Raw genomic sequence first — 26,037 nt, 5'->3', positions numbered from 1 at the left:
AAAGGGTTAATCCGGGACCTTGCGACGCTTTCGTTGGAGTCTACGGGGCCGCCCCCGGAGGGCCCTGGCCTGCGCACGCGCGCGCACGCGCGCGACTTGGGGCGCGCGGAGCCCGCGCGCGGGAGAAGCGGGGGGCGGGGCGGGGGCGGGGCTTCGGGAGCGGTGGAGCGAATGCACGAGCGCCGCTCGCGGGCACCCGCCCCGCCTGCAGCTCCCGCCTCCCGCTCGGACTCTCGAGCTCCCGCCCGCGCCCGGCGCCGGCACAGCCCCGAGGACGCGGGAGCCCGGCGCTCCCGTGCGTGTGCATGTGCGTGGGCAGTGCCGCCTTCGGGCGCGCGCAGGCCGGGCGCTGCGTCTGCGGGGCTCTCCCGCGACTCCAGGGCGGGCGACCCGGCCACCCTCCCCTCCTCGCACACCGGAGACAGCGAGACGCGCGCTTGCGGGCGTTGAGTCTTAGCTGGTACCGCTGCCACATTTTTGTATATGGGGAAGTGGTAGGCGCTCAATAAACATTGGCAGAACAAATGCAAAAAGTGACACGTTTCATCCCCCAGTCCCGCATGAGAAAGGGATCACCCCTAAAGCTCTGGATCCAGCCAGGGGCGCGCCCACGCTCCCGCACATCCCCGGAAACTCGCAAGGAAAAGTCAGGGGGGCTGGAGGCTGTAGCTTAACCCCGGCAGTGGAGCATCTGGGCTCGGTTTCATTTGCAGCTCCTCCGGAGAACTCGGATGACTCAGGACTGTTTCCTACATCCCTGTTCAGCAAAGTAATGATTCCACTACTGTGGAAGCATCGTCGCGTTAAAGAAATTATATTGTGATTGTGTTAAATTACAGAGAAATTCTGTACGGTCCGAGGTGATTTTGTAGTACTAGTTGACGTTGGTTTCAATATTTCGAAAGGTGCTTTTTATACACATCCTTTTTGATGTTCACAAAAGCATGGGGGTTAGTGGGTCTATTGAATGAAGCAGGGTAGAATAGACCAGTTCTAGAGTCAGACATATCCAGCTCAAATACAGGGTACATTTTTTAACTTCTCTAAACCTCACTCTTGTTCTCTGATAAGAGTAGGGAATTGTGAGGATTAAATGGAATAATGCTCAATGAAGTGCTTAGCTCTAATACTAGCCTGATGGTGTTAAATGACCTGCCAACTCTCTGTGGATAGCGGGTTTAAGTGGCAGGGGCAGAACCGGAACCACCAGAGTTCAGGCTCACACTTGACACCTAGGTGGCCATGTTCCCTCTGATGCCATGCTGGGCCTGGTTACTCTTACATAGCTTTTAAGGTTACATGTCAATCCTGTCTGTGTTTTTAATAGGGGGATAGTAATAGTACTATATCATAGGATTATGTTCTCAACCACTAAAGCTGTCACTTCATTTAGCAGTGTGTCTGAAGCATCCCCCTTCTCCCATACCACTTAATTGCGTAGGTTTATACACTCAGTCTGCATATATTTATCTGTCTACTATGTAAAGACTGTCTTTTTGCATATAGCTAGGTAAAGTCTTCTCAGGATTTGACTAATTCGATCCAATTAAAATAGTTTCGAAGAGTTCTCAAGCACTAGAATGCATTTCTCAAGTGACAGGTTCCATGTCATCTTGGTTTTGCATCAATTAATCCTCCTTTTCGTTTGCTTTATGTGCTAGTCACTTGGTCTCTGCCTGGCTGTCCCTTACTTCATGGGAATCATGGGATGAGTCTAAATGAAAGGGGACACTCTGGGATGGAAAACTACAAAGGAAGGGCCTTACCCAGACCTGGCACCTCACCTTAACCCAGCAGCCTTACCCAGGCGCCGCCCAGCATTCATTAGGCCCTCAGTAAATACGGGCGTACAGATAAGTGACAGCCCAGAACTCAATACCATGGGGAGTTATAAGGACACACTGTGGGGTTGATGGGGGGGGGCGGGTCAGGACCTTTCTGAAATACACAGACCTGAGGCTGTTGAAGGAAGTCTTCTTGCCTCTCCTGCCAGGAATGCTGTCACTATACGTGGGGCTCTCAGGCTGACAACGCTGCTGGGAACACCTGTTCCTCACCTGGGATGCCCACAGCCTCCTCTTGAGTGGAGCCTGCTTGTTAGGATTGTGAGGCCTGGAATATGGGGCCTGTGGCAGGAGTCTGGGGTGCCAGGGTCTACAGTGGCTGTGAAGCAGCCCCCAAAGGACATTGGTAATGTTAGATCATTTGGGTGGAGTTGATTTCTCCATCACACTGATCTTGGGCCCTCTGACCAGTGGAAGATGGGCAGACAAGAGGGTGCATGAGTTCTGAACAGAGGCTTTGAGAAGCAGCCTGTGTTCCACTCTCCCACCAGGGCTTGTGCAGTCCACCGTGAGGGGACCGGGCCCTGGTTGCCACTGCCTCTTCTGTCTAGGCCCTCAAATGACAAGCAGGTCTCAGAGAATGAAGCTGAACTGAAACCCAAGCCCAGCCAAGCCCAGGCAGGCAACAGCTCATCCACAAACCCATGAATGAGAAAGAAATGCTTGCTTTGTTAGGCACTGGAAGACTGTGTTTTATGCTTTGTTATTGCAGCCAAACCTAAAACACCTGCACGAGGAAAAATATCCCACCAGATGCCAAGAGCACCCTCCCCTTGCTTCTCTGAAAACACTGGACACAGTAAATGAACAAGAAATAGATCTAATCCCTGATGACACAGAGGTATGGATACACACATTCAAATATAATCACATAAATAATTATACAATTGCACACTGTGATAATGCTACTAATGAAAAGTTACACATCCCAGAGTGTTATGGTAAAGAGGAACTCATACTGATTGAGAACTCAGTGAAAGCTTCTCCAGAGATGTGTATTTGAGACCAGAAGGATGAGGGAGGACAGGCATCTTTGGGGTTGCGGGTAGCATTCAGGCAGAGAGAGAATAGCATGAACGAAAGGGTGGGAGGGGCTTGGTAGCTTGAGGCTCTGTGGGAGGACAGAGTGACCGGAGCCCAGTGGGCATGAGATAGGTCAGTGGAACGGTGGAGCTCAGCACATCTGGGGCTCTGGTCCATAGTGAGGGCTGTGGATTTTATGCTATGCATAGTGAGACCCATCAGAGGGCTTTTCTTTTAAACTAACATTTACTTAGGTAAGCATATTAGTCTCATAACTAGGGTAAATGCAGCCCTTGGAATGCAGATATGGTCTTTGAATTTCAAATACCTCCAATGGCACGACTGCTCGTATAAAACTTTTCCCACAGTTCAGGTTATGGGGAATATTTTTGACACCATCAACTGAAATACTATCTTTCACTATCTAGAAATAAAAGTTAACAATTTACTCACGAAATTTACTTTTGAATAAAATACATTTATCACACTATCCTAAGAAGTATTATAATATGATTCTGGTCAGACTTCCACATGAGCAACTGTATGACAACTTAACAGCAGCTTTGAAATGAAATGAGGGAAAATGGTAAATTAGCAGAGAGACAAAATATTGCGCTGTTTCTGGGTCAAGAGAAGAAACTTGTTAAATGGCAACAATAAAAATACTATACACTATCCAGAAATGAAATTTAAAAAAAGCAAATTACTAATGAGATTCACATTTATAGAATATACATTTATGGAACATTATCCTAAGAATTATGATCCCATGAAGTTTTCACTGGAGTTACTGTATAATCACTTAAATAATAGCAATGAAACCGAAAGAGAAAAAGCTCAAACTTATTTTAGAAGAAAGATAAAAAATCATTATTGCTGTGTTTCTGAATGATTTTAGGGGTCTTGCTAAGAACAAAAATATTGTAATTATACTACCTACAAATAGAATAAAATGGAAGCAAAAAATTGATAAGATTCACATTTAAATAATCTACAGTTATAAAACGTTATTCTAAGAGTTGCAATTATACCAAGCTTACATTTGAGCCATTGTATAATCTCTTAATTAATAGCAATAAAATTAAGAGACAAAAAAATCAAAGTTTCTCTAGTAGAAAAGGGGAAAAAGCACCTTGCTATAGTCCTGTATCTTCAGAAATAGGCTTATTGGAAGGTGGGTCTGCTTACCAGGTAATTCACTTCTGTTTTCTGGCTTTGTAGATACAAGATTGAATCGAGCCCTTGCTATGGATATTTCTTGTTGACCATTTTGGTTGTGCTGGGCCAGGGAAGTCCCTTGGTGGAGCGAATTTCTGAGGAGGAAGAGAAGAACACGGTGTCCTCAGGAACTGCCCCCCGGGACTTCTCTGTCACATCTGATCTCTGAAGAGAGAACCTGGGCTAGCAGCTCCCTTTCAGGAGGGAGGGTTGAATCAAAAAAGTTCTGAACATCTTCCAAGGTAAGGAGCACCAGGACAAGCTTTGCCTTGCACTTGGGGAAGAACTGCTGCATAAGGATAGAGTTGGCTGTATGAAGGGATCCTTCCCCTGTGGGTTTGAACTTGGTGGGGCATCTGGTCTACCCTGGGCATCAGACCCTGGATCCCCATGCCAAGATAGCCTTTGCTCCTCCTTCTCTGGAAACTGGTCATCCAGAGGATCCTCTCATGGTTCTCTTCGGTTAACATTAGAGGGAGCTGGGTGAAGGGTTTAGAGGAAAACTGTTTCTTTTTTTTTCTTTTGGCGGTCCGCGTGCCTCTCACTGTTGTGGCCTCTCCTGTTGCTGAGCACAGGCTCTGGATGCGCAGGCTCAGCGGCCATGGCTCACGGGCCCAGCCGCTCCGTGGCATGTGGGATCCTCCCGGACTGGGGCACGAACCCGTGTCCCCTGCATCAGCAGGTGGACTCTCAACCACTGCACCACCAGGGAAGCCCCAAACTGTATATTTTTGATAACTCTTCTGTATATGTATTATTTCAAAACAAAAAGGTTTACTGTATAGGTAATTATTTTTCTCTGGTTACTTTCAAGATTTTTTTCCTTGTTTTTAGTTTTCAGCATTTTAGTTATATTTCTGGGAATGCATTTTATTAAGATTATCCTATTTGGGATTTACTGAGCTTCTTGAATCTGTAGGTTTATATATTTCTCTAATTTGGGGAAATTTTCAGCCATTATTTCTTCACATTCTTTTTCAGCATCACATTCTTTCTCCTCTTCTTCTGAGACTCCAGTGACATAGACAATGGATTTTTTAAAAACTTCTCTTAGGATTATAATATTTTTCATTTTAAAAATATTTGTTTCTCTCTTGTTCAGATTGAATAATTTCTGTTATCTATCATCAAGTTAACTGATTTGTCCTTTTGTCATCTCCAATCCGCTATTCAGCCCATTCAGTGAGATTTTTCATTTCAGTTGTCTATTTCAGTTCTAAAATTTCCATTTTCTTTTTCTTTTAGTTTTCTCTTTCTTTTCTGAGACTTTCTATTTTTTTATTTGTTTTAAGAATGTTCATAATTGCTTGTTGGAGAATTTTAATAAAAGCTGCCTCTAAGTTTTGTTATTTAATTCCAACATCTTTGTCATCTCACTGTTACTTTCTGTTGATTGTCTTTTCAAAAGTCAGTTGAGATTTCCTGGGTCTTTTCATATGGAGTAATTTTGGATTGAGTATGAGGTATTTTAAATATTACATTACAAGACTCTGGGCCATGTGAAATCCTATGGAAAAATATTGATTTCTTTTTCTTTAAATTTTAGCAGACAATCAGCTAGGTTAAGTTCTGGTCACAGGTTTTAACATACATTCTGTGGGCTCTTGCTTGGTGTATTTGCATGCTATTTGGATGTGTCTCAAGTATTTTCGGGCACTGGCCAGTGTAGAACCTGGGCAGCAATCTGCTGGTTCAGCTCTCAAAGTCTTTAATGTGCTGATTAGGATCAGATCCACACATGTGCAGCTCAAACGTGAACCTAGGATTTGTAAACAGCTTTATGGCTGTTGCTTTCCTGGGCTTCTTCCTCTTTGTGACTCCCTGGCACCTTCTGCCTTACTGGGGCACGCGGGCCTCTCACTGCTCTGGCCTCTCCCGTTGCGGAGCACAGGCTCCGGACGCGCAGGCTCAGCGGCCATGGCTCACGATACCAGCCGCTCCGCGGCATGTGGAATTTTCCCAGACCGGGGCACGAACCCGCGTCTGGGGCTCCCTTTTCCTATCCTCAACCAGAAGGTAGGGGAGCTTGCATGACTGCCCCTGCATCTAGAGCCAAGTGGTTGGAGAACCAGAAGGAAAAAAATTGGTAAACTTGTTGCTGGTTTGGTGATAAGCTTGCTTGTTTTCTGATACATTTATTTTAAAGAGCTATACATTTCTTCCTCAGGACTGCTTTCCCCTTCCCCATGTATTCTTCCATGTAGTTTTATTTATATTCAGTTTTATGTATTTCTTAGGTTTCTTTATGCCTTTTTTTTTTTTTTTTTTTTTTTGCGGTACGCGGGCCTCAGTGTTGTGGCCTCTCCCGTTGCGGAGCACAGGCTCCGGACACGCAGGCTCAGCGGCCATGGTTCACGGGCCCAGCCGCTCCGCGGCATGTGGGATCTTCCTGGACCGGGGCACGAACCCGTGTCCCCTGCATCGGCAGGCAGACTCTCAACCACTGCGCCACCAGGGAAGCCCATGACTTCCTTTTTTAACCCATGTTATTTAATAATCCAAGTGTGATAAATGTTATTTTGTTTCTAATTATATGGGAATTTTTTTGACCTATCTTTTTTTATTTTATAACTTCTTATTTTGAAAGAATATAGTAAGAATTCCTATATACAGTTTACCTTTATCCAGATTTACCACTTGTTAACATTTTACCCCCATTTGTTTAATCATTTGCTCACTGGCTCCCTCTCTCTCTTACTCTTTCCCCTCTCTTTCCCCCTCTCAGTCTCTATGTACACACACACCCACACACACACACACACACACACACTCTTTTTTCTGAACCATTTTTTAAGAGTAAGTTACAGATATTGTGCCCCCTTTCCCTAAATCTGTCAGTGTGTGTTCTTAAAAATGAGGACAATCTCTTCCATAACCACAGTACTGTGATGAAAATCAAGCATTTAACATTGATACACTATTATCTAATCCACAGCCCATATCCAAGATTTCACCAATAAGGTCCATTACAGCCTATACCTTTTTTTTTTTTTTTTTCCTGGTTCGGGATCCAGGGTTACCCATGGCATTTTTGAATTTAGCTATTATGGAGCTGTACTTTCATCATTTATTTCCTAACCTTTTTTATATGCTTCAATACCAATACTGGTCCTTCTTCCAATTCTGTGATTTGTGTTATGCTAAAACATCTCTATGAGGATGTTTTGTATCTTTTAAATTTTAGAATATCAGAGGCAAGACTCCTTCTCTTCCCTGCTGTCATCTTCCCCATTGTCAGAGAATGCTCTTATCTTCTTATAGGCCGGCATTCCTAAAACCTCAGAAAAATTTTGGTTGCCATTTTTTCTTCTTCTCTTTACCTTGTGTCAGTTGCAAAGCTCAGCTACTTGATTTACAACAGAGTAGAGCATTGATCTACACTTGAGAGTTTTCTTCATTTCCGGAGAACAAACATTAAGATTTGACTTTTGTCCTTGAGCAAAGAATATTTCATCTGCTAAAGTGAAACACATATTCTTATATTACCATTAAAAATATTTTATTCTCCTTGAGCTAGCATGTTACTGAAGCTGAAATTGGTCTCCTCTGTGTTTTTTTTTTTAAAAAAAGGTGAACACTTTTGATGTGTGGTACAGCTCTTCATCCAACATATGGGCTGATGCTTGTCAATTACCCTTCTCCAACTTGGTGACAGTGTCTGGACACGTGACACTCCAGGCTATCTGAACTATTGCACTCCAAAAGAATGACACTTTTCTAATTTGGAACTGCAGTTCACACAAAATCTCCTAGTAATGATACTAGAAAGAAATATCTACCAAATTCTATTTATATCTAATTCCTTTCTCTGTGACCCAAACTGTTTATGATTATTTTCCCACTATTTCTTGAAACGGGTCTTCTATCATGTTGACATTATAAGCCTAAAATATGTAAACTATGTGTTATATATTTTTGATGTTTAGTGAGCTGTCTAGTTTATGGACCACATATAGAATCATCATCAGTTTGCTTTAGAACTTAATGTTTTAATTTATCAAAATTATCATCATGATGCCAAATATTATTAAAACATTTCAAAAAAACTGCGAAGTATTTAACCTTAGTTCTGGTGAGCTAAAGTTATAGTTTCCTTTTAGGTACAAAAAGTATATTGGTAAATTGTTTTCTCAGTCATAAGGACTTCACGTTCACCTTAGTAACTCAGTGAAAAACTGAAATAAAAATTTCTCCAACTGGAAGAGGGAGCCTCCTACACTGTTGGTGGGAGCGTACATTGGTGCAGCCACTATGGAGAACAGTATGGAGGTTCCTCAAGAAACTAAAATTCAAATTGCCATATTATCCAGCAATCCCATTCTTGGAAATATATCCAGACAAAACTATAATTCAAAAGATACATGCACCCCTATGTTCATAGCAGCACTATTCACAATAGCCAAGACATGGAAACAACCTAAATGTCCATCCACAGAGGAATGGATAAAGAAGATGTGATACACACACACACACACACACACACACACACACACACACACAATGTAATACTACTCAGCCATAAAAAGGAATGAAATAATGCCATTTGCAGAAACACAGATGGAACTAGAGATTATCATACTAAGTGAAGTAAGTCAGAAAGAGAAAGACAAATACCATATGATATCACTTGTATGTGGAATCTAAAATATGATACAAATGAACTTATTTACAAAACAGAGACAGACTCTCAAACATAGAGAAAAACTTATGGTTACCAAAGGAGAAGGGAGGGGGGAGGGATAAATTAGGAGCTTGGGACTAGCAGATACAAACTACTACATATAAAATAGATAAACAACAAGGTCCTACTGTAGAGCACAGGGAACTATATTCAATATCCTGTGATAAACCCTGATGGAAACGAATATGAAAAAGAATATATATTTATTTTTTACTGGATCACTTTGCTGTACACCAGAAACTAACACAACATTGTAAATCAGCTATACTTCAATTAAAAAAAAAGAAAAGAGGCTCCTGCTTCAATTCATTCACTTCACAAGTGTACATGGAGCACCTTCTATGCATAAGGGGTGGAGGACATAGCCATGAGCAAGACAGACATAATCCTGCTCTCAAGGAAATTATAATTTAGTCACGGAGGGGGAGGAGGGTGGAGAATTTGGTGTGGTAGAGGTAAAACAGTCTCACGATACTAGAACAAAGGGGTCAGTTGCTGAAAAAAAAAAAAGATGTAGCAAATTGTAGCTGCAAATAAAGTCACCCCCAGTAGATTAATAAGTTCACAATTAAATACTAGGTAGGGTCCTGGTAATGTTTTAGAAGAGACTGTCATCATGACTGTGACAGTAGTAAGTACCGTAATAATGGCTAAGACACAATGTAAGTTTCACTTCATTTTTAATATTCCTTAAAAAAAAATCTTTTTGCCAAAGTTTGTTTCTCATATTTCAAAGGGAAAGGCCTTTATCACATCTGTATTTTAGGGGATGCAAACTGCAAAATGTTTGAAATTCATGAGGAGACACATTTGTTTCTGGCCCCAAACAATTCTCTGTTCCCCAAAGACAAAAATTTCCAAATGTACCTTACAACGTCCTGGCAATCTCTGGAAGCTGAAAATATTCTAGTACCTGAGATTTCAGCTAAAAATAATTCTTTGATATTTCTCTGCTGACAAGAGGGAGATTATGACATCTTCTTTAATAGATAAAGGTCCACGGAATGGGCGATATCTGATAACTTATCTTAAAAAATCTTCATGTGGAATGCTGGCTTTATTTTGAACTTCCAATCCAGCTCATGGGCATGCATGCATACTGTTCAGATTTCATTATTTATGATTCTGACCTAACTTTAAGAATAGGCAGTTAGACAGGAAATAGAAGCAATTATTTAGCCTCCTAGTCAGCATTTTTATTTATTGATGCTGACTCATAAATTGTTATGGTCACGTCTAGCCAACTCTTCCTTAATTTGCATGCAGTCACAAGAAGGAATTACGACCGTGGAATCACAGCCGGAGATCTCTCTTTCAGCTTTCGTGACACAACAGGGCATCCATTGATAACTGGCTTGTCGTGTGCTCATTTTTACCTTTGCTATTATTTTATCCCCACACAAATCGCTTGCCAAATGTTTCTGGAAGCAGCACAGTTGTTTTCACTTGAAACAACCCACTGCTGGATGCTTATATTTCTTCTGCTATCAAATTCAGTAACCTGGTCCGAATTGCTATAGCTCCAGTCACAAGTAAGTCAGCGCTTCATGAGAAAGTTCTCATTTTTATTGTCGAGGTATTAAACGCGATCAGGACTCATAAAATGACTGATTCCCCTGTGGAGTAGAAAAGACAGTAATCAAGTATATCCAAAATCATTATAGTCACCACAGCAGCCAGACTGAACTAGAATCCAAATGATCTCTAGACTCTGTCATGCATCCTAAGTCCTTTTTTCTCTTATATTTGCTCGTCTTAGGAAAACAAATATTCATCTCAGTAGCCTTTAGTTGAGGTGGTCATTATGATTTTTGTACAGTGCTATGAAATTAACACTCACATGTATATTTCACGTGGGTCCCCTGCATGTAAAAATGCTTTGGGGAGAGCATTGGATTGGGAGAGTCAATATTTCTTTTTTCTTTATTAATTTATTTATTTTTGGTTGCGTTGGGTCTTCATTGCTGCACGGGCTTTCTCTAGTTGTAGCAAGCACCACTCTTCGTTGTGGTACACAGGCTTCCCATTGTGGTGGCTTCTCTTGTTGCAGAGCACGGGCTCTAGGCGTGCGGGCTTCAGCAGCTGTGGCGCATAGACTTAGTTGCTCCGTGGCACGTGGGATCTTCCTGGACCAGGACTTGAACCCATGTCTCCTGCATTGGCAGGTGGATTCTTAACCACTGCGCCACCAGGGAAGCCCAAGTTAGTGTTTTAGAAATGGAGAAAACAAGACTTGGAAGCTAAGTGACTAGTCCAGGATGATACAGGTACCAAGTGGCCCTGCGGATGCTGGAATCCTCTGACTCCCTGACAAGGCTACTACCCTCTCTGTACTCCCCTCAACAAACCAAATAAAACAAATGAAGTTAGAAAGTAGAGGTGATGTGTCTGACAATTGACAAAAGGATCTCCTTGCTGGGATGGACAAGCAAATGTGACCTTTTGTTTGGTTCTGTTAAAAAACCATGATCCTCTGTCTTCCATTTGATGTCTGTAGTTCCTGGGGTTTCTTCCACGCCTTTAACCAATTCCATTTGATAGAGATGCCCTTTTGTCTAACGTTGCTTTTACTTTCAGATAGTGAAAATAGTATGGGGTTAGAAATTTTATCAACCTAGGTCTGAGGGTCAATTCTGCTACCATTTGTGTGACCTAAAGGCATGAGAAAAAATCTCTCCCAAGCAAAACAGTAGCTAAATGAAAATTTACCTCGTCATTGAATTGCTATGACTTTTTAATGATAATTCCGTGTATGCATAGCGCCTGGCACAGCTAAGGTAATCCACAAATGCCTTTCCTTTGATATGATCATATTCTGCCTTCTGTGTGCATTTAGGTTATATACTTGTTTCATAGTTACAGTGCACTGCAATGATGGCCAAGAGAATAAGGGAAAAACGAGGCTCAGATGGATTCAATACACATCCTCTAAATATAATAGTTATCTGGGCTAACATCTGTATCAGCATGATGAATTTCAATTAAAGCGTCCAGAATCTCCTACTGGAGCAAAAAGCTCTTAGTAATCTGTAAGACCAACTGGCCCGAAGCAGGGGAACGCAATCAGACTCACAGGTTGCATCAGACCGAAACTTTCTGGACCACCCAGTTCCAGGAACTGACCTGGGGGCTTTCCACCCGGGCCAGCCTTCCCGCCTTGCGAGGGGCGGGACTAACGGTCCCCCAGGATACCCGAAAAGACCACCAAATAAGGAATACCCTGCGCCCTCCCGGATTCACCACACCCCTTTCCCTTCTTCCCCTATAAATTCTGCCCAAACCCTCGCCGAGAGCGCGACTTCTCTGGCCCCTTTCTCTCGGACCAGTGAACCTCGCCCGGGAGCGTTCCCAAATAAAGCGTAAGCTCTCCCCCGTTTCTTGGTGCCGTTCCTTAATCTATACGTGCAAATTATTTAAACCTTATATTTAGAAAATGGTGAACAATACAGAGATTCTTTTAATCCAGTGCCATAGACTCACGTGAAAGGATGCGTGAACCTAAGTGTACCTGGTTAGCTACCATTCCCTCGTTTATTAAATAAACATTGATTGAGTTCCTTCCTGGAGCCTGTTAGTTTCCAGGTAGAGAAGCAACCAAAAGTTACCACGGCATTCTTGAATCCTAATGTGTCTCTAATGTGGGGAAAGATGGGTTTCAAGTAAACTTGGAATCCATATAGTTTCAAAATTGACCCGACACTAAGGATTCCCTGCAACTATCAAGCTATTTCATGATGGCAGGTAACCGGAAGAGGGAGCTAGCCCCTTCTGTTCAGTGTCACCAGTGTTCTTTCTACCACACTAAAGGGGTTACCTATCGTGAAGTGCTGCCTTCTGGCCAGCTGTCTCCAGACTCCTGGACACACCCGAGAAAATGGGAACATGACATAAGAATGTTCCTTTCGATTTGGACTCTGATTTTAATCATGAATGTCAAAGGTAAAAGAAGCCTTAGATCATCTTATCCATGCCTCTATTTTACAGATGAGGAAACTGAGGCCCAGAGAGGCAGAGCCTTGACATATGTAAGTGTGCATATTTATACTAAAAATTATTCGTTGTTTATCTGAAATTCAAATTTAACTGAGCACCCTGTATTGTTATTTGCTGAATGTGCAACGATGTCCAACAAAATAAAATGTTAATCCAATGTAAGCCTTTAAACAGTGTTATCAGCCCTGTTTCTATAGTCATTTTCTTATTTTTAAAGGTCTCTATAGTATTCCTAATTCATATTATATGGGGATCTGTAACTTCAAGGATGCCTTTCATTTGTTGGAGTGGAAATGATTTTAATAGTGATCTGAGATCATTTATATAATTGTAATTAAGCTTAAGTAAAGTACTTGAAATATGTATGCCCCATATTTAAGAGTAATTCTAATTGGTAGTGGGTCCTTTTCTTTTTCAGATTTAGCCTGATAACCACTGAGAAAGGGAGAGACTGAGCCTATACTCAATTCATTACAAAAGCCATAATCCCAGTAACGAGGATTTCTTCTTGTAACAAAGAAGACAGTAAAATCAAAGGGGAAATATTTAAAGTGGAATGAAAGGAATTGGCACTAGAAAAGACGATGTGGTGACTGGAGAAAAACAGGAAAAGATTTTAGAAGTTCTCCATTGTGGGGGGACTCTACAATCACTGGCTTTGTCTCTTATCCAGTTTCCTTCCCTATTGTACTGACCCTGTGCTTCCTGGATGTCTGCTCGAAACCAGCAGAAAGAGGAAAGGTTTCCACATGCTAATATGTAAATCCAAGCAGCCCGTGTCTGCACGGAGCAACCAGTGACTCAGTAATGCTCAAAAGCAAGGTCAGAAGCAAAGCAAACCTGCCTTCCCCCAGATGCTTGGTGACCGTGTCCTAATTATCCACCCTGAAAGTTAGTGCCCGAGGGCAAGTATGCAGCAGCGAGCGGCCGGCACAGAAATACCTCAGTTCGTGCAGCGGAAAAGACAGGGTCAGAAGTTCTAAATCTTGGACACCACTCTACCAGCAACGAGCTCTGACTTTGGACAAGTTCTTCATCCTCACCCTTTATAGAATGAAGACGTTGGACAAGACTAAGCTCCTTATCCAATGAAGCTCCAAAGCACCTTAATTGAATTACCTTTTCCCCCAAACCCTCACTTCCCTTGCCCATCTTTCCCCCCCAAATCTACCTAAGCACAGCTCTAACCCTCAATCAACCCAACTCTTCTAATCTTTGTGTCGCTGCCCCCAAGCAGCTGAGAAGCACGGGAGAAAGTGTCGCAACTGGGAAGGTGGGTGCCACCCCAGATCCAGAGCGAGCAGCCTCCCCCTTCATGCAGCAAAGGTCCTCCCTCAGTTTAGAGAGAATAGAGAACCCCTCGGGTCCCTGCCTTCTGCCTGCTCTGCAGACTCACTGCCGCCACAAGTGATCTCCTCTTCCCATCTCAGTAGAAGAGGGATCTTTCCCTGGATGATGCTCCACTGATCAGCATTTCCATGAGATATAACTTTCTTCCATTTGACTGAGGATTTCTTCAGCATAAAATGCTTATACAATCTATTATTTTTTAAAAGCCCTCCCTTGTGTGTTCTGAGGGCCGTTTGCTTTCTTGAGTTAAGCTCAAGAAAGGGTGGTCTGTGACAATCATGCTCACTTTCTTTTTTTTTTTTTTCCGGTACGCGGGCCTCTCACTGTTGTGGCCTCTCCCATTGCGGAGCCCAGGCTCCGGACGCGCAGGCTCAGCGGCCATGGCTCACGGGCCCAGCCGCTCTGCGGCACGTGGGATCCTCCCGGACCGGGGCACGAACCTGTGTCCCCTGCATCGGCAGGCGGACTCTCAACCACTGCGCCCCCAGGGAAGCCCATGCCCACTTTATCTCAACTCCCTCCTTCATTCACTTTTACCCGGCTTCTGCCCCGGCCACCCCAAGTGAACACCCCTCTCCAAATTATCACCTGCCTTATTGCTAAAGCCAGAGGACAGGTTCTAGTCCTCATGCCTAATAGCACTTGCACTGAAATGTCCTTTCCCTTGGCTTTTATAATCTCCCTCTCTGTCTCTCTCGCTCTCGCTCTCTCCGACTTAAATGTCGGTCTCCCCCATCGACAGTGTCTCAGGCTCTTCTTCCCTGATTGGATGGATTTACCAACTTTCTAGATTTCGTTTTTCCAAAACCGAACCAGTCATCGTGCTCTCTAAACCCTCTGTGTCCTTCTCAACTTGAGGTACCAGAAGTCACTTTATCACCAATATCAGAAACCTTAACCCCATTCTTGAATTCACCATTTCTCTCACCTTCATTACAGTTGGTCATTGAATCACATCAGTTCCACCCCTGTAACGTCACACTCGTTATCAGGCAGATCTGATCTTGTCATCACCACCAACCACCTCTGAGACACCACACTGAAAATTTTTAGAGGTTCCAGAGCACCGACAAGACACAGCGCAGCTCTTTGCCAGGGACCTCAAAGCCTTCTGAAAGCCGTCCCTTACGTACTGCACTGATCTCACGTCCAGCCACTCTGCTGTTGCACTCTGTATTTCTGTCAGAACAAGTGCCTGTGGTCTCCAGAATATCTCATGCTGGTACTCACCCAGGGGCTTTGCACATACTTCTCCTTCTGCTAATTTCTCTTACTACTCCTCTGCTCCCCATGTCCGCTGACTCGACTCTACACATGCTTCAGACTCAGCTCCGGTGTCTTCTCCACAAAAAGTCTTTCTTGGTGGCCCAGTCTTTGTTGGTCTAGTCCACTATCTGGAATATAGCAAAACTTTTCAATGTTTTTGAAAGTTCAATGATCCGCTTCAATGATTTTCTCTTTTATTTTATTTTTTAAAATTTTATTTATTATTTTTGGGGGGGCTGCATTGGGTCTTCGTTGCTGCACGTGGGCTCTTCTCTAGATGCAGCGAACAGAGGCTCCTCTTGTTGCGGAGCATGGGCTCTAGGAGAGTGGGCTTCAGTAGTTATGGCGCACGGGCTTAGTTGCTCCGTGGCATGTGGGATCTTCCCGGACCAGGGCTCGAACCCGTGTCCCCTGCATTGGCAGGCGGATTCTTAACCACTACTCCACCAGGGAAGTCCCGTGATTTTCTCTTTTAAACAATTCAATTTACCCTAGTTTCATACGCCTGACCTCTAAAGTACCTCAACTTTATTTGTGCTTCACTTACTCTTCTTTGGGTCTTTATCCCATTTTCAGTGTATCACTTTTAATTCTGTCTTAAACAGTTCTTACAAAATATTTTCCAAATAAAAATGTTAAAGAGAAGCAGATGAAGGCATGGGATTAATAGAAAACTGTAAAATGAAAACGAGATGGGGTTGGGGGTTGGGACCTAGTTTACCATGGAATATCTGGCCCTCCTGCTATTTCCCCCATGTGATATTTCCAGAGCTTCTTCAGTTACAATTCCTTAAATTTTAAATATTGTATAAAGCTTCTAGCTGCCTTGAATGTAGGAGTTTTCAAAGAAGGCGTAAGTACTATCAGTGTGTGTTTAAATGTGAATATGAGTGTTAGTAAAGATACAGGCTAAGCTTCTGTGATGAAGAAACTCAAAAAATAAAAACCCCTGGCTCCAACAAGGCAGAAATTTATTTCTCATATAATAGCTGTAGCCAGATAGTCCAGGGAGGCTGGGCAGGTCTACACAAGAGACCTAACTTCCTTCTGCCCTCTCGTTCTGCCATGCTCTAGAACTGCTCTGTCCAATATGGCATCCACTACCCATGAGTTCCTACTGAGCTCTTGGAGTGTGGCTGGTTCAAACTAGGACACGCTGCAATACATGTACAAACACATACCAGTTTTCAAAGACTCCGTATGAAAAAAGAATTCAAATATTTCATTAATAACTTTATATTGATTGCATGTTGAAATAATATTTTGGATGAATTGGGTTAAGTAACATATGTTATTAAATCTCATTTTATCCATTTTTTCTTTGTTTAGAAAATCTTTAACCACACTTGTGGCTCATATTATATTTTGCTTGGACAGTGCTGTTCTAGAATGTAGTGTATTATCTTCATCTATACGGTAAAAGCTGGCTCACAGTACCACATATGTGGTCAGAAAAAAGCAGGAAAGAAAAATAGTAGAAGACAAATCTCTAAGGAGATGATGTGCGATCAGTTCACTCAGATTCCATTGGTGAGGGCTTAGTCACGTGGCCCCATCAAGCTGCCCAGAATATAAGGAAATGGAGTGTGTGGCTGGGCAGCCATGTGCTGTACTGGAAAAAAAGGAGGGAGAATGGATTCTAGGGTAATGTATACTAACTACGTGGTCTCTGTCACGGGTATGTTTCTAGAAAGTGTTATCAGAGTTGACTTTGAGTAGAAGGGCATTGAAGACGTTCCCTTGGTTGAGGGGATGGGGAAAAGAGTAGAAGGACATTCAGACATCCAATGAAAAATAATCAAAGTAAGATATTTCAACACCTGGTTTGAGAAAGTAAAAGAAGGAAGAAGAGGTAAACAACGGCTCCAGGAAAATAGGGGGTTGGCCAAGCGGGAAGATGTCCTTATGTTCAAGGCAGTGCTTAATAGAAGAAGGTAGGAGGGTGAAGGTAGTCAGCTTTCTGCTTCTGTAAGTGGGGCGGAGGAAGGTGGGATATGACTTTGCTCCCACATGTTGGAGAATTGATATGGGAAATCAATAGTCCACTGAGATCCTAAGAGGCTCAAGAACTCAAGACAGAGGATGATGAAGGGAGCATGTGATGGGCACAAATGTACATGGATGAGCCTCCCAGACACAATGCTGAACAACAGAATCAAGACACAAAAGAATATATACAGTATTGTTCAAGTTATATAATGTTCCCAAAGTGGCAGATCTAATCTATGGTTATAGACAGCAAATGCTGATTGCCTTGGGGAAGGGTAATGCATGAGACAGGCTTCTGAGTTGCTGGTAATACTCTATATCTTGATCTGGGTGATGTTTATATGGATATGTTGCTTGGTAGTAAGTCATTATTCATGTGTCAGTGCTTGTCTGTATTAATATTATATTCAATAAAAACTGTATAGAAACAAAAAAGCAAACAAGGGGATGGGTGACTATGAGTGATAGAGTGCCTACGTTATAGACCAACCATGATTCATTCCTTGGGACTGGGGAGTGGCTGGCATTACCTGAGCACATTGCTGCTCACTTAATACCTGAATGAAATCAAGGTTCTGTTTACAGGGAAGCAGGGGAGAATGGCTGTTAAGTAGGCAGCAAATAGTGACTGATAACATGCAGTTATTTTTCAAATCACTTCATAGCCATTGACCTGGGTGAATATCCGCCATGAATTTTGAAATAAGAAAGATAAGATGCTAAGTAATATTCTCATTCTACTAAAATTATCCTTCCCATATATGGAGAGAGACACACCAGGCTATCAAAACTGGGTCCCTGAGGACAGGTGGATGGGAAAAATGAGGGGCAGAGCTTGGAAGGGTTTTCTTGGTTTTGCATTGTTTCACTGACTATAGGAAGCATGTGCACTTTTATATTTTTTTTGAAGCAGAATTTACCACGAAGTTTAAAATTAAAAAAGGTCAATAATCTGGTCAATTAGAAACGAAGGTACTAGTGTAACAGAAAAGAACAAACCTGACTCCATATTAGATCTATTTCATTTAGCTTTAACTTTGTGCTCTGTTGCCTGTGCTTAGTCATGCAGGCTCTCCACCTTTTGTAAAACAATGTTGCCTATAGCCTGAAACATACGTGGTAGCCCATTCTCAAGGCCCTCTGACCCATAAACGTGTAACACTTTTCCACTCATATAGAGATAAAAAGTTGCAGAACAGAGAATACAATTGTCTTGTTGGAGGTTTATAGGCACATTGTGACCAGACCTATATGGACAGCTGTAAGAACGAAGGGGAAGATAGTTCTTGGGACACTAGTCCACCATCTTCTCGGTCTGCTGGCTTTCCAAATAAAGTCACTATTCCTGCCCCAACACCTTGTCTCTCCACTTACTGGCCTGTCGTGTGGTGAGCAGTACAAGCTTGGACTCAGTAATACTAGGAATGGGTGAATTTCATAAAGCAGAGTAAGGATAAGACTAGACTAGACTCGAAGGTCAGGTAGCAACGCTTTATCTTTTGCTCTTACTATGTCATTAAAAGAAGCACTGTTTTAGCTGATTGCCCCCTTAAATAAGCCCCAGAACCAGATGGTACGGTGCTTTCTAAGTGCTTTTGTTCCTTAGAACGCGTTCTTGAGTCACGTTTGAAAACCATCAGCATAGAACAGAATTCTCAGCAGGATTCCATTTCTTTCTGTGGAGAAGGGGGAAGTGGGAAAAAGTCAGTTTTGTCTGGCAACACCCACCTGTCAGAGGCATTTGTTTCCCGGGAGGAGAAAATGTACCACCATTCTGAACAAAATCAGTTTTTCAGCAAATCTGATTCACAGATCTGAGGATTCAGGGCATTCACACAAAGCTTCTTCATTAGCTATTTGGGCATCATTACCAATTCATCTAATAAATGCTAATTAATACTGACACTACAGTGTCAGATTCACCTTCAGGACTTTTCCTCATTTGTGGAGGTTGCCTTAACTTTTTCTCAGGTGTGAAGCAAACAGCAGTAAAAACGTTAAATTCTTCTGTCATTTGTTTAGTACTGAAATTACTCATTTTTGCCTTCCTTCTTGACTCAATTTCATATTCAGCTATGTGTAAAACAGCTATGCAAATACAATTAAAAATTCACTGTCAAACTGGTATGCACAGACTTTTTTTAAATAAAAGAAACACTTCTAGAAATATTGGCTTTGGAGTCTTCAAATTAGAGTCAAGTCCTTTTAAACAATGTGACAATTTAAAAACTTATACATATATCATTTTGCACATACTGTGTGACTGTATCTGTAGAATTACCAGAAGTGAACGTTTTTACCTTTTTCTTTTTTTTTTTGGTTTTATAGGATTCTTTTCTTGATTGTCAAAGTACATACTTACTATCAAAATATCTATATCTATACATATGTAAGGTGAAAAGGAGCAGAAAATAGTCCATCACACAGATGAAACCACTGTTAATATTTTAGTCTATGATTTCCAATCATGTATCTTTTCTTCTATAGGCTTTGGAGTCAAATACTCCAAACTTTTGCTGTCCTGATGATTAGCTGTGTGACCTTAAGCAAACTATTCATTATCTCTGAGCCTTAGTTTCCTTATCTGTAAAATAGGGAGTATCTATCAATACTTATAATTGTTATGTGAGTGGACTGGAATATGGTATGGTAAAGTCACTGTCTCTTTTAAAAACTCAGGTTTACTAAGGATAATTTACATAGTATAAAATTTACATTTTGTAGTATTAAGTGCTTTAAGTTTTGACAAACATATACAGTCATGGAATCACTACCATGATGAAGATATAGGGAGTTTCTGGCATGAGCAATAAACTAATCTAATTTCTGTCTCTATAGATTTGTCTATTCTTGACTTTCCATAGAAACAGAATCATACAATATATGGTCTTTCATGACTGATTTCTTTCACTTTGCATAATATTTTAAAGGTTCACCCATGTTGTAACATGTACCAGTAATTCATTCCTGTTTATTGCCAAATAATAAACTTCATTGTATAGATATATCATATTTTATTTACCCATCAGCTGATGGACATTTGGATTGTTTCCTCCTTTTGGCTATTACGAATAGTGCTGCCATGAGCATTTGTGTAGAAGACTTTTTTGTGTGTACGGGGAACATATGATTTCAATGCTTTTGAGTGTATAGCTAGGGGGGAAATTGCTGGGTCATTTGATAATTCTATATTTAGCGTTTTAAGGGACTGCCAAACTGTCTTTTAAGGCTGCTGAACCATTTACGTTCCTCCAAGCAATGTGCGAGGGCTTCTCCCACAACGTAGTCCATATTTCCTTTGTCCTCAACAAGCACCTCGGTTGGTTGCGGCTTTTTGCCTAGTTGGGTAAAACAAACATTTTTTCCTGAAGGGTCTGGGCCGTTAGTATTCCTGCGTGTGTTGGGTTGCTGTAGTTTTCCATTGACTTTAATTGCAGGGCACAGCAGTAATAAGGGCTCACCAATACTCTAGACGTACTCATTCTTACTCCCTTGTGGAATAGCAGTCCACTTCCCCCTTGGGAGGTAGGATCCATTGCCCCAGACAGCACAGTATCTCTTTACTGTGTCTACTGATTTAGAGGCAAGACTGGCTGGGTGGCAATCTTATCTTCCAGTTCAATGCAATCATTGTTGCATCTTCTGGGGGAAGCATTCCTCCCTTTAGAGTAAGACCTGCAGGCCAGCAGAGCATGAAGTCAATGGGAACAGGAAGCAAAAATGTTGCTACTATATCATTAGGGGTAATAGTAAGTGGCTCTACTCCCATTTCCACCCCTTGATGCCTGGACCTGTGAATCCTGGCTAGGACAGAAAGAACATCATCTATTGAATGCTGACTCAGGACAAGGTCAGCCTCCTGGAGAACCCTGCCCCAACCCTGCAAGGTATTGCCACCTAGCCGACATGATAACTGGGTCTTCAAAAGGTCGTCCCGCTGTTCTATGGAGACGGCTGCTTCAGGATGGTGAGAAACATCTTAAGATCAATGAATTCCCCGAGCATGGGCACACTGCTGCACTTCATTTGCGCTGGAGTTCCTTGGTCAGAGGCAATGACAGTGGGTAAGGCACTGTGGAAGCCCATAGAAGGTAGTTTTGGCAGAAGCACTGCGTGCAGGGAAAGCAAATCTGTATACCAAGTAAGCGTCTATTCCAGTAAGAACAAAACACTGTGCTTTCCATGATGGAAGTGGACCAATGTAATCAACCCGCCACCAGGCTGATCACCCCTGGGAATGGTGCCATCTTGGGGGCTCAGTCTTGGTCTCTGCCGCTGGCGGACTCGGCACTCAGCATTGGCTGTAGCCAAGTTGGCCTTGGTGAGTATAAGTCCATTCTGCTGGCTGCTTATATAACCCCCATCCCTGCCACCAGGGCCACTTTGTTGATGAGCCAATTGGTGGATGGCAGAAATGTCTGGGGGAAGAAACTTGACTGGTATCCACAGAAGGGGTCATCCTGTCCACTTGATTATTAAAATCCTCCTCTGCTGAGGTCATCCTTTGATAAACATTCACATAGGACATAAATATCTTCATGCTTTTCACTCATTCAGAGAGGTCTCCTCACATTCCTTTAAACCTCCTTGTCACCAATTTTCCAATCATGTTCCTTACAAGTCCCTGACCATCCAGTCAAACCACTGGCCACAGCCCATGAATACATAATATTCAGCTCAGAATGTACAATTGCACATCTAGCCGTTTCTCCTTCCAAGAAAAATGAACAACCAGGTGCACTGCTTAAAGTTCTGTCCGCCGGGCAGATTTCCCTTCAAAATTGTCCCTTAGGGATGTCCTAGAAAGGGCTTCCAGAATGCAGCTGTCCACTTTTGGGTGGTTTCTGGGTATTGAGCAGAACCATCTATAAACCGGATCCAAGTTCTCTCTTGCTCTGTCAGCTGATTGTAGGGAAAACCTCACTCCTCATAGGCACAGGCTGGGAGAGCAGGAGTGGAGACCACGGGCATTTGGGCCACTGCTTCATGTAACTTACTTGTGCCGTCAGGGCCCACTTGAGCCGAATCTTGTATATTCCACCTCCACTTGATGGTGGGGTGCTTCTGTGAACCCCTGACTTTATGGCTTGGTGGGTCAGACAACACCCGCAGTACATGATGGGTAGCACAGGGTCGCACAATAACTTGATGGCCCATGGTTAATTGTTCAGCCTTTATGAAGGCCCAGTAGCAAACCAAAAGCTATTTCTCAAAAGGAGAGTCGTTGTCTGCAGAGGATGCCAGGGCTTTGCTCCAAGATCCTAAGGGTTTGGGGACTTCCTTGGTGGTCCAGGGGTTAAGACTTCACCTTCCAGGGCTTCCCTGGTGGTGCAGTGATTAAGAATCCACCTGCCAATGCAGGGGACACGGGTTCGAGCCCTGGTCCGCGGAGCAACTAAGCCCGTGCACCACAACTACTGAGCCTGCGCTCTAGAGCCTGTGAGCCACACCTCCTGAAGCCTGCGCGCCTAGAGCCCGTGCTCCACAACAAGAGAAGCCACCACAATGAGAAGCCCACACAACGCAACGAAGAGTAACCCCAGCTCACTGCAACTGGAGAAAGCCCGCGCACAGCAACGAAGACCCAATGCAGCCAAAAGTAAAATAAATAAATAAAAATTTAAAAAATTAGCCCTTCTGATGTATATGTGTGTAATGTACAGTGTATTGTTGTTGTAATTTGCATTTTCCTCTTTACTGATGGTGTTCAACACTTTCATGTGTCTTTTGGCCATTCGGGTACCCTCTCTTATGGAGTGCCTATTCAAGTGCCCATCTCCGTTTTTCTTCTGGGCTGTTTTTTCTTTTTTTGTAGAAGTTTAAAAAATATATTTTCTAAATTAAAGTCCATTGTTAGACATATGTTCCTACTTTCTGCTTTGTTTTTAAACTCACAGTGGTGAATTTGGTGAATAAAATTTCTTACTTTAAATGCAATTCCACTTATTCAACTTTTCCTTTATAAGTATTATGGTCCCTGTTGATGAAGCCTTTCCTTATGTCATGCTATAAATTTGTATTATATTTTCCTTTCACATTTATATCTAAAATTCACCTAGAATTGATTTATGTGTATATTGTGATGTAGGGGTCAGGATTTATTTTGTATGTTTGGATGTTCAGTTGTCCCAAAACCTTTTATTGAACGGGTCATTTTCCCACCCTGCTCAGCTGTGTGACCTTTTCATAAATCAATCATCCATGTAAGTGTAGCACTGATTGTAGATTCCTTTCCTGATTGTAGATTCTGTCCTTTGGTGTATTTGGCTATCTTTGCAGAAAAACAACACTCCCTTAATTACTGTAGCTTTATAATAAATCTTTTTATCTGCTAGAGTAAGTCCTCCTGTTTTTTCCCTTCAACATTTTTTTCAATATTCTTGGCCCTTTGCGTTTTCAAATAAAATTAGAACTATTCTGTAAGTTTTTATACAAAAGAAACCTGCTAGCATTTTTAATGGGATTTTATTAAATCTATAACTCTATCTGGGGAGAATAGACTTCCTTAACTTTAACCCATTAATATGAGTTCCAAGTCTTAAATCAATTAATCCAAGTCTTTAACTCATTAATATGTTATGTCCCTTCCATTTATTTAGGTCTCAATAACTTTTTTTAGTTTTTGGTGCAATGGTTTTTACACAGTTTTCATTTGATTTATTCTTTAAAATTTCATATATTTGATGCTATTTTGAATTAAATCATTTAAAATTATATTTTCTAATTGTTTACTGCAGGTATGAAGGAATACACTTGGGTACCTGATGATACTGCTAAATTCGAACAGTTTTTGTCTTATTTAGGATTTGACGTGCATAATTATGTCATCTGCAAAGAACACTTAATTTTTTATTCCAATCATTATGCCTCTTCTTTATTTATTTGTTTGTTTGCTTGTTTACTGCCTTACTGTGCTGGCTAGGACGCATTACAGTGTTAAGTTTAAGTGGTAAGAGTGGTAAGACTGAGAACCTTGTCTGGTTCCCAGCTCAGAGGGAAAGCTTTTGCTTTACCATGAAGTACAATGCTTACTATAGGGGTTTTGGTACTCTTTATTTAGATTAAGGAAGTTCCCGTCTATTAATAGTTTGCAAAATGTATTGACCTTAGATGGTGAGTTTTATTGAATGCATTACTGTCTATCTTTTTTATGACCATATATGATTTTTTCTTTATTAAAATAAAGAAACGAATTGTAGTCATCACTTCTCGAATGTTAAAACAACCTGTGTTCTTAGAATAAACCCAACTTGTTAGCGATGAATTATTTTTATATAACTTGGACTTGATTTACTTCTTTTTTTTGTTTAGGATTTTACATCTATGTTTATAAGAGGTATTGTCTGTACGCATTTTTGATTTTATTTAAACTTCCCCATAATGACGACAACTTCTTCCCGACAAGATGTTCTTGGTACAAATGAAAATGTTCTCATTGGCTATGAACTGAATTGCGTCCCCCTCAAAATTCACGGAAGAACACTAACCCCCAGTGTGACTGTATTTGGAGACAGGGTCTTTAGGAGGTAATTAAAGTTAAGTGAGGTCCTAAGAGTGGGGCCCTAATCCAATAGGACTGGCAGCCTTATAACAAGAGGAAGATCTCCCTCTATCCCCTGGTGCATGCACTGGGGAAAGGCCACGTGAGGACAGAGTGAAAGGCAGCCATCTACAAACCAGAAGGAGAGCACTCACCAGAAACCGAGTTTTCCTGTACCTTGAAAATGGGCTTCTAGCCTTCAGAGCTGTGAGAAAGTAACTATTTGTTGTTTAAACCACCCAGTCTGTGGTCTTTTGTTATGGCAACCTGAGCAGACTAAGACATCACCTATATCCAAGAAAGAAAGGTATAAAATCCCACCAGTTACATATCTATCCACCTCTGGGTGTTTTTTTGTTTGTTTGTTTTTTGGTTTTGTTATTTTTTTGCCACGCAGCACGTCATGCAGGATCTTAGTTCCCTGAACAGGACTGAACCTGTGCCCCTGTGGTGGAAGCTCCGAGTCTTAACCATCAGACCACCAGGGAAGTCCCTCTGTGTGTCATTAACTAACTGCTTTCCTAGCTCATTTACAAGCCCACCTGAGTATGCTATAATGCAAAGGCTAAACTGCAAAGTCAACAACCATGAAATTTCTTTATACCAAGTAATATAGCAAAGGAGGATGGTGGCAGAAATATTCAAAATATGCAAAGTCATAAAAACAAGCAAGAGAAATATGCCTCACTGCTGTAGTCTTCATTTCTATTGCTGACTGCAAGGCTGTAGTTGATAATAATAATTTCATTTTATTCTACTAACAGTTCCATGGTTCCTGGGCCCTCAACCAGCACCTAAGCTAGTTGGGAATTTTACTTGGTGAAGTAATCTGAAGTTTCATTTCTGAAGGGCTTGAGTTCTTAATGGTTCTGTCTTTGCCGGGTTGCAGTGGTTTTCTGTTAACTTTTATAAATGGACAGGGAAGTAGTAAGAAGTGCCCCCAGGGAAAGTCTTCTCATGTCCAGATTTTATTTGCTGATGCCATCTCATAATAGAAATCGACATGGCACCGACTTGGTTACCAGAGTCAATTTCCCCAACTAGTCTCTGTTAGTTCAGGGACATAGGACCTGAAATGGCCAGATGGCAAGACTCTACCTCTAATCCAACACATCCTTTTATTGTGTCTCCTG

General features: G+C 42.0%; 1 long non-coding RNA gene across 1 annotated transcript; it reads left to right on the top strand.

Annotated features, from left to right (window-relative positions):
- Positions 1-2: 2 nt before the first annotated feature.
- Positions 3-24,855, top strand: LOC111162919 (uncharacterized). The gene is made up of 4 exons (XR_016387589.1): positions 3-2,685; positions 4,089-4,327; positions 12,751-12,791; positions 13,178-24,855. It is a non-coding gene; the product is annotated as an uncharacterized LOC111162919 (long non-coding RNA).
- The last annotated feature ends 1,182 nt before the right edge of the window (positions 24,856-26,037 follow it).

The sequence above is a fragment of the Delphinapterus leucas genome, chromosome 14 (genome assembly GCF_059928025.1).
Source record: "Delphinapterus leucas isolate spDelLeu-1000000601 "Yukka" chromosome 14, BTC_Dleu_Yukka2, whole genome shotgun sequence".
Classification (NCBI taxonomy): domain Eukaryota; kingdom Metazoa; phylum Chordata; class Mammalia; order Artiodactyla; family Monodontidae; genus Delphinapterus; species Delphinapterus leucas.
The sequence above is the reverse complement of the archived record's forward strand: the minus strand, read 5'-3'. Positions and strand labels throughout refer to the sequence as shown.